The sequence below is a fragment of the Danaus plexippus genome, chromosome 27, assembly GCF_018135715.1.
Source record: "Danaus plexippus chromosome 27, MEX_DaPlex, whole genome shotgun sequence".
Classification (NCBI taxonomy): domain Eukaryota; kingdom Metazoa; phylum Arthropoda; class Insecta; order Lepidoptera; family Nymphalidae; genus Danaus; species Danaus plexippus.
The window spans coordinates 1627279-1639990 of record NC_083555.1 but is presented as its reverse complement, the minus strand read 5'-3'; the positions used below and the strand labels follow the sequence as shown (position 1 = coordinate 1639990).

Genomic DNA, 12712 nt, shown 5'->3' with positions numbered 1-12712 from the left:
TTATAGGTGTCCGCATTAAATTGGTCTTTATTATGCCATCTTGCATTCATACCTAAAGAAGTCATTATATCACAGCTAATGTATAACAACTTTCCCTAGGCTTCACTAACACTATACACGTAGTAGATGCCTTTGTTTCATATACTTCAAGTATCAATTATAAATTGAAAAGTGCATGATTTTCTTGAACGACTAATTAAATGAATTAGTTCTTGAAGAATTCGTTATCAAGTTAACACTGGCAAGTAAACTATACATTAGTTTGCTGCAAAGATATTTTATAAGCAGATCTGACCTTTAAAATCATTTTTGCATTTTTAAAACCGCAATAATATCTGGCAAAACTTGTTTCATTTGGAAAATAAGATAAAAAAACAGTCATTCACTTATCCTTACCCAAGAGAACACCAGTTTTAATATTAGTAACATTGCTTGTGATAATTTAAATCCTCATATACATAGTCATCTCATTTATATTTGTCCATTATTTTTGTCTTAAATTTGACTATAATCGCAGCGTTAAATAGACCATATTTAATACCAAAACAGACCTATAACAATAATATGAGTAAACTAACAGCTAGTCTGAAGCTGGGAACATTTTTAATACAGAATTAAAAAATACACAACACCCTTGATATTTTTATAAACGTCGTTCATTAACACTTAAATTTGAACGCACCAGTTAACTTTATAGTATTCACACAAACTTTAATAAATACGATCGAAAGTTTTGAAAACCAAAATCGTTTTGTGGTTTTTTGTTACAGGTCCGCCATAAAACATCCGAATGGGTTACCCGTAGGACTTATTTAACTGATTTAATGCCTGTTTTAATGAAGTCATTGTATTTAAATCACGTTGCCAGCGTTGCATAATGTAAGAGACTTCTTTGTAGTTCAGTAATTTAACCCTGATCCGTTAAACTTGAGCTAAACAGTTTTAATTGCAGGTTTCTAAACAATTTCCGTTTTAATTATTTCCTAGAATTTCCTCGTTTACCTTGCTTAATAAAAGGGATTTTGAGATTAAGATTTGTAACTGATTACGAAGTTGCGAGTAGGAATTGCTGTATGTGAACACAAGTTTTTAACCGCGCTTTGCCTTTATCTTCTATGTTTTTTTCAAAAATAAATAATATGGATTCAGTAGACTTAATATTTTTTTTTACTTTGGCGACTTTCACTGTCCTGTCATGAGAAATTAAGTTAATAAAAAAATATCCCGGCAGATTTAAAGAAACTTCTTTGTAGTCCTTCCGAGGTTCATAAGTAATATTATATAATATGTTTTTCTATATTCAAGTTGTATCAAGGAGTAAATTCTGAATTAATAGACTGCAAATTATGCCACCCCAACTAGTTACGATCATAAAGTAATCTTATGTAATAATAACGATACAAAATAGCTTTCAACCCGCATTGGGCAGCGTTGTGGGTTTAAATTTGTACCCTCTTCTTGGAAACATAAATGTGCCGGGTTATTATATATAGATATATATATTATATATATAATATTTTACTTTATTTTTACACCATTAGATACTAGCGTGTACGTATTATTTACGATAGTAGAGTTAAAAAGAATAATTTTGTTGAGCTACAAGTTAATACAAACCATATTTTATAATAACATCATTGAACAAATTTATGGTTTTGAAACGAAAATTTATTTGAATATTTCATAAATTTAATAACACTAAATGTGCTGGAAAGGAAATTGTTTAACACATCAATATCATTCATGTGTTATTTTAGTACTTTATAAATAGAAAAGTTTACACGAAAATTTGCCATTCCCTTCCAATGTAATGCAGATAAATTAATATGACAAGCACATATTAATGATATTAAAAGGTATTCTGCATGAAGTCCATACTACTTTCTTTATATAGTCTGTGCCTTAACTAAAACTGATGGCTTTAAATTTATCATTTATAAATATAAAAATAATATAACATTAAATTTATAAAAAAAAAATTCTGCTGAAACATTTAAATGTAACATTAAAGTTCAGTGTGATTACACGAGATTGTACAGTCACAGTATACATGAATAGTTTCCTTTTTCTCATTCAGTAGCCTACATTAAAACTATAGTAATTAACTTTAAACGCTCAGTATAAAGTCTGACGATGCAAACTTGCGGTAAACCTACGATACGACGATAGAATTAATATCCCTGACTAACTTTTTTTAATTAATTTTACTCATTATCTTTTCATATATATAACTGACAATATACATACTAATTTCAGTATCTTCTACTGTAACCTGAAAGGTAAACAGAGAACAGAACAGAAGTTTTTGTTTCGCTCGTATATTTTTCATTCAATCGTAATTTAGAACGCATTTTTTTTTTACAATGTCGCGCAGTGGAACATTTTTGGCCCAAAAACTTGTGGAGATTAAATTTTTCCGTTTAATTAAAATTCGGATTTAAAGGACACAAAAAACTTGTTCTATGACAAAAAAAAGGTTTCGACCTTTTTTATATAATCGCTACGTGAAACATTTGAAATTAATTTTATATATGTCCGAATAAAAAAATATAAGGCGAGCAAGAATGAAAAGGAACAAAATTGGCGTATGCTCTTCGTGAATTCTGTATCCCAGGAAAGACAGTGTATAAGAGTATCATTTTAAATTTAAATAGCTCGCTGATTTTGGTTCTGAATTCCCTTATTAATAATGTTATTTCCAACAAAGTTTTATTGTATACAGTTGTATTTGAAGTAGATATTGCAAGGGTCACGTAACACATATTAAATTATGAATAATATAAACAAGATTCGAAATAGTTTTTTCTAAAATACTTAGTCTGGTTTTTTAGGTGAATAAAAATGTTTCGGACAGATCGGATACATTTTCACGGACCCAGGTGTGTCAACGCTATGAGACTTTTCTGAAACTAATTCCAATGAAGATAAGTCAATTTTCAGTTATTGTAACCACTCACATGGCATTAAATAATTTAATCAAGCTTTTACCAAGATGTATCACGAATTTAATGACTATAATTCATAATGTATAAATATATTTTTGCTACCTTATTATTATTTTCTTTGGAGACTGATTAGAATATATATTCTTGAAATTTTACAGTATCTAATTTGAACTTAATATTATATTCCATCGTCTTAACGTTCTAACAGATGTATATATAAAGCCTCTTTTGAAATATAAAATCTACAAGTATCTTGTTCAAAATCGCTTTTACGTTAAATTATGAAATTGTTTTATAATCTAAAGCATTACTTCAATGGAAATCATTGAGCCTATATAATTGATACGAAATAAATTTCGAGTGAACCGTTCCGTACTCTGAATGTGTTATCCATTAATGTTTTAACCTATTTAAAATATAATGAAACAAATAAATGATAAACATCGACACTTCGGTGACATAAATGTTAACGATTTTGGTTAGCAACCCTCCCTGTGATTGCAAGAACGATTTTCAGTAACATCGGAGATAACAAATACATTCAATTACGACTTCTGATAAGGAAATAGTGTCTTGAAATACGATAATGTGGCAACATTTTAACATATCCACTCCGGTTTGCGGTTCTTGGGACTACTCTTATTAATTAAACCTCTGCTTTAGAGTAAGTTATCTGTATATTCAAAATAAAGTATTCATATATATATATATATAACTCAATTGTACTTAATGTTGAGGACCTTAAAAATTGGTGTCAAATTGAATACTGAACGTATGAGCGTTTTCATTAATTTTTAGTTATTAAATATTGTATATAGGTTAATACTGAAATAGCGATTTAACATTTTAATACAATAATGCCCAAAGGTCTTTGTTTTAGATCTGTAACGTGACATTTATTATCGGTGACGGGTTTATTGCAGTCCCGTGTCACGCTTATGTACAATTTGATATTATGTGTGTACATTAAAAATGTACAACAGTTATTGCTGTGACATTAAAATGTACTTAAAGATTATAAATTTTTACGTGTCTTATTTCGTATGTGATATTGGATGGTTATGTTTTAGACGTAATGTTTTAAGTTTATTTCAAATCTGTATGTCATATGACAGAAATACAATTTTTATAAACTATAGTTTAAAATACATCAATTATGTATTCCTATAACAAAGATAATGTTATATGAAGCTTTGAATCATATAAATTAAAAATATTTTTTTGTTAAGAATACAAAGTTCAAACCAATTAATTTTTATTCAAATACAATAAGGATATTATATATGATTATAAAAAGGCCAATATAGATTAATAAAAATAATTGCTCGAGTAATAAATAAAAAAAAAAAATCAACCCAAACATTAGTATGTCACATCAATTTTCCATTTTGCAATACATTGCACGTTGCCTCCAAACAATTTCTTTGAACTTTAATTTTCTTATATATACGTTGATAAAATCTTTGCGCTAATACCGTTCGTGTTTCAATGCATTTGTTTTAATGCTATTGAATACGTTTTATAATTTCCGTTATTCTATTAAAGACACGACTTACAAGTTCGAACTGACAATTCCCTTATTTTATAGTACATATCGGCGCAAACAGCTTCAATGACGGATGCAACATGAAAATAACTCAAGGCTGGCATCAATTACTATAACAATTCATTGGTCGTCGTTACTATTGTTAAAAGTAAAACGAAATCAAAGAGAATAGATCTATGTTTGAATTCTGGTATAAATATGACGTCTGGACGCACGACAGCGGACTGCAGAGTTCAGCTAGTGCGGATCATAAAGAATGTGATTATGAAGAACCTTCGAGAAATACAAGAACATTTAGAAGAATTGAAGTTTCATTTTAAAATATTTGGAACGTACTGAAACAAGTGACATTAGTGACGTCAGCGAGGCTGGCGTCCTGTCTTTAAAATAATGAATTTGTAATAAATCCGATATATATTATTTATTTTAACGTAACGTAATTATAGTATGAGACAATATATGAATTATTTAAAATACATATAACTTTCTTTTTTATCGAATAATTTTGTATTAGGCGTATAGTTTTAAACATACGGTGATATTCTCTTATTAATTATGGATAAAGTATGAAGGGTGACAGTTAATATAACTTATTATTTTCTATTATACATCGTTAATAGTTGTACGTAGTATATAATTAGGGTAAGCCGCGTTAAAGGTATATCAACGTGTTTCTATAAAAAGGTTTGTTAAAATAGTTTTTGTATTAAACAAGTGATTGTTTGGCATTTAATTAAGGCCTTTCAGTGTATATTGATTATCATTTTCTTTAAATCATTAAAGTTTAAAAAACTTTTATATTTTTATGTCATAGAAATTAATTGTCTCACAGGAATCCCTACAGAAGTACTCTCCAAATAAATCGGTCCAGAATGTTTTTCTGTTCTACGTGTTATACCTCACTTCAGATTCAGCAGCGTTACTAGGTTATGCAAGGGTCTATACCGAAACCTAATCAACACATTTCAATCTTAAAGCTCGACATCTTAAAATCGACAAAGTTAAATAAAATTACTAAATTAAATTATTGAATTCTGAGACTCTAACAAATTTATGTTACAGTTAAACTAAACGACTAATTTTATTCGGACCTTTTATAAATCTATTTTATGTGATTTAAATATCCATTATATTCTAAATATCATTTGAATCTGTACGAGCAGCGCAGTCACTATGCGGTACAATATAAAATTAAACGGAAATGTATTTTACTCTAATCTGCATGTTCACTGGAACCGTAAATGGTTCCTATTGAAATTGAATTATAAGGTTAACCTTATGTAATACAAGGTTCATATTAATTTAATGATTTTTCGCTTTAATAGGTGAAAACTAAGCTCCTGTAATTATCCACGGCTAGACCCATAATTAAAGGATGAAAAGGCTAGGAGAATAACACACAACGTAACTGCAATGCGGTTTAGTGGGTTAGTTCAATGGTGATATAGTGGAACAAATTTTCAAACATATTCTGATTAAAATATTCCTTTAAAATAAAACAACCTTTGCTCCCACTAACGACGAGCCACTTGACCTGCAAGAAAAACCTTCAAGTGCACTTGGAGAACCACTGGTTTGCTAAAATATTCGATCAACAAGGAGTCGACAAGATTTTCTCGCGTAAGACATTAATGTTTGGGCATATAGCATTTCCCACCCCACTAAAAAGCCTAATCAAAATTTTAATTACGTATCTTATGAAGACAAAAATAAATGTTATATTTAATTAAATTCTACACTCTCATATTGTGTAGTGTATGGCGTGAGGATATTTTGCCTGTCCACTAACACGAAAATAGTTTTTCAAGTTCTATTGACAGATATATTCATTAAGGTTCGTGGTAAAACACGTAAAACATAACGAATAATATATATATATATTATATAATATACTTATTTAGATTCGAATTTTGTAACTTAATTAAAGCGACAATTAGTAAACAGTCCAAACAAAATTGTTAATTGTAATCTAATTACTTCCACAACATGTAATATGTTTAAACATTTGAGATTAAAGACAAATCTCTTATGAGAAGATTTTGCTCAATTTATGAAGGTATTAAGAATTGACAGAATATGTCTCGAATTTTAACGACGCTGTTCGTGAAGATAAGAAATTTATTGGAAAATATTATTTGTGAAAACATGGCATGGATTATGAGAAATTTGGCCTTTTTATATCGCCAGGTTTATCTTGACTTTAAATTGTGTTTGTACTAATAAATTTACGAGACAAACTTATACTAACAAGTGCTTTCAGATTTTCAGTACCAGATTATTTGAGTCTTAGTTTGTATGAACAGTACAATTGAATACAAAGTTTAAGTCATTGTTATGTAATGTACTTAGTGAGTAAGTAAGTCGTGGTGGCCTAGAGGTTAAAAGGCCCGCCTCTCATACGTGTGGGCGCGGGTTCGAAATCTGCCAAGTACCAATGTGATCTTTTCCGAATCATATGTACTTTCTAAGAGTATTTAGACACCACTGACAGACAGACCACTGACAGACAGACAAACCTGGTCTTATAATTTCAAATTATAAGAAATCGCCAACCCGTCTTGAGCAAGCGTGGTGATTAATGCTCTAACCTTCTCCGTGTGAGAAGAGGCCTTTGCTCAGCAGTGGGCTCCTATAGGCTGATGATGATGTACTTAGTGATATATATTATATAGCTTTATGTTAATAAAAATATCCTATTCATTACAATAGTTTTGCTGAATAAGTTACGTATATAATATATTAAAATTCCATTCATAATATTAATAGTTGGATGGTTTTTGTTAGAATCAAAATCATGAAGATTTATGTTAAACTTGCTCGTTCCCGGAAATAACACGACTAACAAAAGGTCCTAATATACCACATTACAGAGCAAAATCCATTGAAGGTCCGAGTCCTTAAAACTTAACAGGATCGCACTAGTCCGAACTAAAGGATGCGAAGTATTGTTCGCGAATGTCCCGGAATAATTTAGATTGCTTAATGGGCAGGACGTCGCCTAATGTCCCCGCGCTGATTCTGTTCTGCGGCCTTTGATATTTTAAGCTCTATTACCTTTTAAATATAAGTCATAAATAGGAATTATTTATAAGTATTAATTGGCTGTATTTTGTAATTTTGTTACATATGTTAAAAGTCTTAGGGTATTTAAAGAATCAATCGCATTATGCATGGAGTATTGTACGAGTATATAGACTGAATAGAAAAAAATAACAATAGTTTTTTTACTGCTGAACGATTATAGTCTCAATAATAGTGAATTTAAAATATTACTCAGCTAAAAGATATTGAAAATATAAAATATTATTATATATAGATAATATGAAATAAACAAATAAAAAAATATGCTGAGACGGCTTATTTTGCTTCAGTCTGTATGAATACCGAGTAATTTCAAAGTTAAGAAATAAAGAGAAGGCGTAATATTTTACCACATACATTAAGTTAATTGCAATATGTTATTTTTATGAATATGCGCATACTTTACTAGACAAATCAGACGATTTTTCATATGGACATAATCATGAACAGGAATACTAAGAAATTTGGGAGAACTAATTCAGAGATGATAAAAAATTTCAATCGACCCCTATCCGCGAGAAAATTTCAGACCATCTGTGCGATAAACCTAGTTTAAAATCTTATCGTTATTTTAAAACTTTTTTGAAGAATTCACTGCATTAAAATATGGAAATAAATAATTCAATTTTCTAAGATTTTTTTTAAGAACAACAAAATGATTACATGAATAGATGCGACCTTTTCACTATTCCATATTACGATATTTATTTTTGTTTTATATTGTCTAAGCATGTTTATCCGTCTATTTATATAAACATGACATCTAAGTGATATATTGAAAACATTAGCTAATGGTAACAAAATTTAAATTTGACCAAAAAAATATACGCGTTACCACAAAGAAAAACTTAAGTGGCCTTCGTGTTTGAAGTAGAAAAACGTACTGAAGTTTTGTAACATAGAAAAAAAAATATATTTATATAGTTAAAATATTCATCCATGCCCCTCTTAGTTGAATCAAAGCGACAATGCATGGAAAGAAAGACAATTGACATTTTCTTTAAAATTTTCAAAAGTCAAACAAAATAAATCCATTGAAGTATTGTCCGGAATATTAAAAATATTTTTTTATATCAACCATTCAAATAAAACGGTATGCTTTCCGATTTAAATTTAAACGCAGCCTACAATTGAATAAAGGCACGAAATCGGCTTTAAAAATAACTATTTATTTATTGTATATTAAGTTGAATGTATTATTTTATGTTAAAAAAAAAACTTTAATATATATATATTTTTGTGAAGGACTAACAAAGAGTTAAGCTGTCTAATTTTATTTGACAAATTTCAAAAAAATTCTTGCAGTGATATTTATTTATTTATTTATTTATTTTACTTCTGGAAATATTTCTATAGAGGTGGGTTCCACCTGTGCATAGAGACCAGAAGGAATACAAAAAGTTATACAATGTTGTGTTGTTGTGATAGGTTTAATATTATTAAAAAATATTTAAAATAAACAAAAAGCCGTTAAGTTATGAACAAAAATTATCTTTTATAATCGTTATTTAAACATTAACAAAATATAGGCTTACACGAAAGACCGTTAAAAGCTCGGCAGAGGAAAAGTTTTGAATAGATTTAAACTCATTTGGTGATTAGCTATATTTTATAGCTGATGGTCACTCAATTTTAATAGATATTTTTATTTATTTATGACAACGAAAGTTCCTACATAACTTGATTGTTACGCTGTAAACTTTCTACGGATTCCGTGTGAATTTTCCAGTTCAATTTAATATTAAAACGACAGAAATAGAAATGTTGAAAGATGGTGAGGTATTTGAATTGCGTAAATATCCCCGGGACTTCCCTCTATTACGGAGAACTCATTAAAATTAGATGAAACAAAGCGATTCCATTACAGAAACAATCGTCTTTGTAGGTGAGTTGTGCCTTTCGATGTTTCTGCGTCTTGCTCTCGCGATAGTTCATTTTTAGAAAATACAATGTTATGAGGTTGTTAACCAAAACAACAGTCGCATCTTTTTGCAGAAATCTATGTATTATTCATATGCTTGCCAAACAAAAGGGGCGCCTAAAAAAGTAGCTGTATGTATTATTATCAAAAAATAAGCTGGCGTCACTGAAGAATTTTGTAAAAATTTTTTTGACATGCTTTATGCATGCGTTATATCGATTTCATATTATAATATTAAAAATAAAAATAAATATTAAGATTCTCCTACTCGTATCATTAGTATAGAGAAACACGATGTCTTACTCGACCATACAAAAAATGAATATATTTATCCTAGTTGATAGGTTGCAAGTATTTTGACGATTGCAAGATATTTAACATATAATACCGGACCAGTTTATAGGTATATAAGATTGTTACTTTCTTTAGTGTATTCATCAGGATCTTAAATGTTACTTACTAAAACTGATCGCTACAGAGAAGTTAAGATTGTCAAGTACTAAAAAATCTTTATATATAGATAATACAAAGACGAGGGAATAATCAAAAATATAAAGCCAATCAATAAAACTAATAGCCAAGAATTTATTAAGTACTATTGTCCTTTTACCTCATTATTGCCCTAGTCTCTAGATTCAAAGACCTGGTGCAGGCCCTTAAATTAGTTCACCCTAGTCCTATTTACGAATTTTGTTGCTTTGTTAGAAAATGTAAAACTATGATAATGGCTTTAGACCTTGAATATTGAATGTCAAGTTTATTTAATTTTTCAGTTAGGAAATGCTGGGGGGAGGATAATTATACATTTTAAGCGAACCAGCTTATCACATGTTGTTTTTACGACCCGAGTCAGCATTATTTCCAGTACCTGTAACAAAGGATGTTCAGTTTAAAATGGATACATATTTACTATTTTTATTCCATCACACGTTTAAAGTATCCGTACTTACTTCCGAATTTACAGATTAATAAGTAATTAATAAGTGCTAATAAGTAGCCACTTTGTTAATCTATAATTGTACCAGTAACAAAACATAAAAAATTCAAACATTTTGAATAGAGTTTACATGTAGAGTTACACATTTGACCAGACAAATACTAATATATATATATATATATATATATAAATAATGAATAATAATTATTAGTTAAAATATATATACGTGGGACGGATGGAATTAAATAGATAATTAATGATTAAAAGTATTTATTAATTTAATTTAGCAAGAACCAAACATATTTGTTTGTCATTTGTAAAGTAATGAATTTATAATTTCCAATATATATTGATCAAAATAATATAATGTCAAAGAAAAAGAGCTTCAAATCTTAAGACCAAAAGTGATCAGAAAAGGATTATTTTTTTGTAAGCCCCAGTTATAACTTTAATTAGTGGTCACGTGGTTGAATTCAACATCTAAAATAAGAGAGAATTTCAATCTGACTGTGAGTGAAGCAGTTGAGCAAAGTTTATATTGAGAGACACGGAACGGGAAGAACACGTCACTACATTACAGTCGGAATTGTAACTGTGTGGGGTTATTTTGGAACAGTCAAACAATTAAACCGTGTAACGTACGTAAGTCTCATAAACTACTAACTAGTTGCTACCAATGGAGCCAGATCGGACAGAATTAGATTCGTCATATTCTAATTAGAAGGAAATCTAAATTAATGAATAAAAAATTATGAAAAAAAAGGTGAAACTAAAACCAGTACTATTGCCTAGTGGTCATTTTTACTACATAATAGAATGTTCATTTTGACGAAGAATGTATAGCTGTAGGCGATGAGACGATTTTAACGAAAAAAAAAATACAACATATTTTCACAGACAAATAACTCATATTTATCCGAAACTGAAACCCGATAACGAGTGCATTATTGAAATAACCAGGTTTTAATTATCAGAGATAACATTAAATCTGTTAGTTCTAAGTGACTACGCTACTTAGGTCGTAGTTTATTACCAGGACGTCAAACATTGAACGTCTCAATCAGACTGCTTGCCAAGACAATAGGTAATAAGTAAACATCAATGGACATTCCGTTGCTAATATTAATTCAGGTTATTACGAATATTGTAGAGATATTCCATTGACATATCGGTCTCTCCTGGTTAAATCCAATTACGGTACAAGTAACTGTATTGATTTATTGGTACGAACATTTTTATTTTAAACCTAAAGATATAAACTATCTAATGAACTCGTTCAAATCCATTTCCTACATATTCGGACAGTTCTAGTTCAGATATAAAATATAATTACTGCCATATATGATGTCCTCTTACAGCAAGTGTCAGGTATTCGTGTAGTGTAAGAATAATGTAACTTTCTTGTATTAATTAAAACTTTTACTTCGTATTTGGGCATGACATGTACACTACAATTCTTAGAACTTCCGCCCTTCCAAGTTTTTTGCAGCTAATTCTTGAAGTTACTAATTGCATTTTTATACAGAATGTTTTTAATTTCAAATCAGCAATCCAATCAGCGCTTTAATTATTTAATTGTTATCTTTATTATTTATTTCAGGATGTTTAAAAGCTTACTTAATGACCGACTTTGTATGTACGTAAGTCCTACGTATTTTTCACTACCTCGACGAAATTCAATGGACTTTCCAATACCAGGAAAAAATTATGGATTCATCAAATAATGCAGGCTAGATATAATAAAGATGATAATGCAATTGAATATGGCTTTTATTAAAGATGATAATGCAATTAAGTATGGTTTTTTATTACAATTTTCTATAAAATACGTTAATAATACATTTGTATTATATTTATAATTAAATCAATAGAATTCTATATGTATATGAATGCTTTCATTAAATTATGTCAATTTAATTTATTTGTCATAAAAGCACTATGATTATAAAGGCATTTTAGAATCCATATAATTTATTGGAAACCAATATATTGAATAAGTGTCTAACATTACAGGAGTAATGACAAAAACTACTATTATTATATTATAAATCTCTTGATTATCAATTCTTTTTTCTTGAGTTCTCAAAACTATACACAAAATAAGAATAATAAACTTTCCACGTGGAATGAATCCGAAGGGCAAATTTAGTATTACAATCAATTAACTAGGAGTATGTGGAGCAGATCTGGAGCTATCTATGTATTTGATTCGTCTACTCCTAAGGTTTTAAGTTATATATTAATAATATTATTATTTAAACTGATAATTAATTATCTAAAGA

At 29.0% G+C, this 12712-nt stretch overlaps 1 protein-coding gene across 3 annotated transcripts in view; it reads right to left on the bottom strand.

Annotated features, from left to right (window-relative positions):
- Nucleotides 1–12712, bottom strand: part of LOC116775525 (nephrin-like) — a 149216-nt gene that overhangs the window by 121441 nt on the left and 15063 nt on the right. Inside the window, exon 2 of one of the 3 annotated variants that reach the window (XM_061525143.1) lies at nucleotides 10298–10361. The exons of 1 other annotated variant lie outside the window; for it this stretch is intronic. The gene's annotated coding sequence lies outside the window, so the exon portion shown is untranslated. Of the gene's footprint in view, nucleotides 1–10297; nucleotides 10362–12712 lie in introns of those variants that run through there. One more of the 3 variants, XM_061525144.1, reaches the window with a different exon arrangement.